The sequence below is a fragment of the Neopelma chrysocephalum genome, unplaced genomic scaffold (assembly GCF_003984885.1).
Source record: "Neopelma chrysocephalum unplaced genomic scaffold, ASM398488v2 Primary Assembly neopelma1_59, whole genome shotgun sequence".
NCBI classification, from domain to species: domain Eukaryota; kingdom Metazoa; phylum Chordata; class Aves; order Passeriformes; family Pipridae; genus Neopelma; species Neopelma chrysocephalum.
Window position 1 is genome coordinate 12,749,237 of NW_020897714.1, and position 2,925 is coordinate 12,752,161.

Consider the following 2,925-nt stretch of genomic DNA (forward strand, 5'->3'; position numbering starts at 1 on the left):
ACCACATGAGTGAGTTTTGTATGCAATAAAGGTAAAAAAATAGTGCAATAAAATGGAAGGACAAGATTGTGAAATTGCTGCTGGTTGCAAAGGGCATTTGGCAGGCACAACCTTTGAAACCACTTTGATTTTTTAAAGTTGACTAGATTTCAAAGCCATCTTTCTGACTTCCCAGGTTTTTCACCACAATTGGTCTTTTTGGTATGCCTCTCCTTGGAGCATACACTGACCTGGAAACACAGCACTGAACTAAGTCTTCCCATACACCTCATGAACACCATTTCAAACATCTTTCTGCTCTACGTTTAGATGTGTATTCTCTGAAGGGAGTGGCTTATACAGAATATGTATAAACTTTTGTCATCTGGAACATCATAGGACTATAGAAACACAGGTTACTTCATGTTGGAAAGGACATGAGGAGTCCAAACTCCCACTCAAAGCAAGCTGTGAGATCAGACCAGGTTGCTCATGATTTCATCCAGCATGGATTTGAAAACATCCAGGGATGGAGGCTGGGCGTCCATCCTACTGTTTGAGTCTCCTCATGGGGGAAGAATACGTTCTTAGAACCTGTCTGAAACTCTTGTCTTTCACCTCATGCCCATTGCTTCTTGTCCTCCCAGCAACCTGCGAGCAGCCTGGCTCCCTCTCCATAACCCTCTCTCACTGGGATCTGATGTTAGGTCCCCTCAAAGCTGTCTCAGCTCCAGCCTAAGCCAGCCCTGGTCCCTCAGTCTCTCCTCATGGGGCAGATACATGAAACCTGTGCCTCTCTCCAGACCAGCCTGACCAGACCAGCAGGAACTGAGGAGGTGTGATAGGGTGCTTATCCTGTGCTCCCTGTTGCAAGGACCTTACCTGGCCACTGCATCCAGCTGTAGGCACTGTCACAGAATCACAGAATGGTTGGGGTTGGAAGAGACCTTTGGAGGTCATCTAGTCCAACCACCCTTCTAAAGCAGGTCCACTTGGAGAAGTTTGCACAGGATCTCACCCAGGTGGGTTTTGTATGTCTCCAGAAAAGGAGACTCCGCAACTCCCTGGGCAATCTGTTCCAGTGCTCAATCTCCCTTACAGTAAAATTTTTCCCCTGTTCTGATGGAACTTCCTGTGTTTCAGTTTGTGCCTTATTGGCTCTGTCAGATTTGCCATACTGCGTTGGATGGACAGTGCTTGTTCTTCAGACTCACAGGCAGAATGCATATTGCTGACACAGAACAGTTGTCTTGCCACTCTGTCCGTCAGGGATTGGGGCCTCATAGTCATGGATGCTACAGCAGTAGGATGAAAAGATAGTCCCTTCACTGAGGCACTTAGGCCAAATGAAAAGCAAAGGAAAAAAACCTCAGTACAGACAGGGAAGTAGGAAGAAAGATGGAGAAAATAACACTGCTCTTGCATCTCAGCTAGGCTTGTAATTCCTTGTCAGCAACAACCTCTTGCAAGTAGCAGCAGAAAGGAAATTGTTGGTAGTGTTCACCACAACACCACAGACATGTCCTACTCTAATTATAGATGCTGTGGTATGTTGGGCGTGACACAAGGGACATCACATGGACTTGCCAGACTGCTGCTGTGTAGCGAGTTGCAGTTACAGGCCTTAAATGGTTTGGTCACTGGCGGTAAGCACTGGGGATTTCCAGTGGTCACCGCTGTAGGTAGTTTGTGGTCAGAAGGATAGCAGCCACAGTGAAGATGCTTCAAATTGTCATTTAAAATGAAAGGTAAAACCAGCAGGAGTCAGTGGGCATTTACAGAGACATCTAGGCTGTTGTATAGGAAACAAGGCAGTCACTGTGGCTGCAGAAAGTGCCCATTTTTTACCAGTGTCCTCAGTTAACAGAACTATTTTTAAAATTAAAAAATCCTTGAGATTATTTTTTTTCCTTCCAATTTTGTTAAACACTGACCAACATTTTTTATGAAATCCTGACTTTAATTTCCTTTGATTATAAACTGACCTCTATGAGTCCGCAGCTGTAGCTACCTCTGCTACTCCCTGATATGTGTGCCTCAGGGCCAAATCTGTACAGGCTCCTCTGGAACAGATCAAGCAGAGGTTTTACTCTCACCACATGGGGAAAGGATGCTGTTTTTCTAGTGTGTTTTCATTTGGGGGTCTCACAACATCTCACGATTCAGATGTCTTGGATGTCAGCATGTATGAGAAAGTTGAATATACCCAAGTGTTGCTGGACGAGGCTGGGCAAAGGTGGGTTTGGACCTAGGTGATCCAGATGAGAGGTTAACCTGCAGCAAAGGCTCACTGCAAGTGACAATTGCACTGCACTGAATTGGCCTGTCCTGAATTTAAGAATTTTGCATGGGGCTTTCCTGTTTGCCCCATACCCACTTTATTCTTGGGAGAGAATGGAGATAAAGAAATTATGTAGGCAAAGGAATCATACTAAATAGTTTTGATGGTTTAAAGGGCCTTTTCCAAACTTTCTTCACCCGGGACCCCTTGGGCACAGCTTTCCCTCCCTCTCTGAAGAAGCAGGAGGTGTGGGATGCTGCCTGCTCTACACAGAGGGCTGTCAAGCTGCTCCGTCAAGGATGAGGGGAAAAAACATCATGCTGCCTGTCCGCAACCACACGTGGGGGAAAACAGCTGGGAAAAACCAAAACACAGAACCTGTATCTCAGCCTGCAGAATCCCAACGGCAGTAGCGAACTTTTTTAAAGTTTCATTGTGGCAGTCATGGCTCAGGGACTGGGGTAAAACTGGTTTTGGGTCCTGGGTGCAAACTATCAGGGTTTGCTGAATGTCAGGGCATCTGAGTATGAGAACCAGGAAACAAACTCCATTCACAGCAACTCTGGAGGAAACAGCTGGAAAGGGAACCACACAGGACAACGCAGAGCATTCTTTGGCACCGACACAGCTGTCCTTTAGTGTGTCATGTTCAAACCTACTCTTCT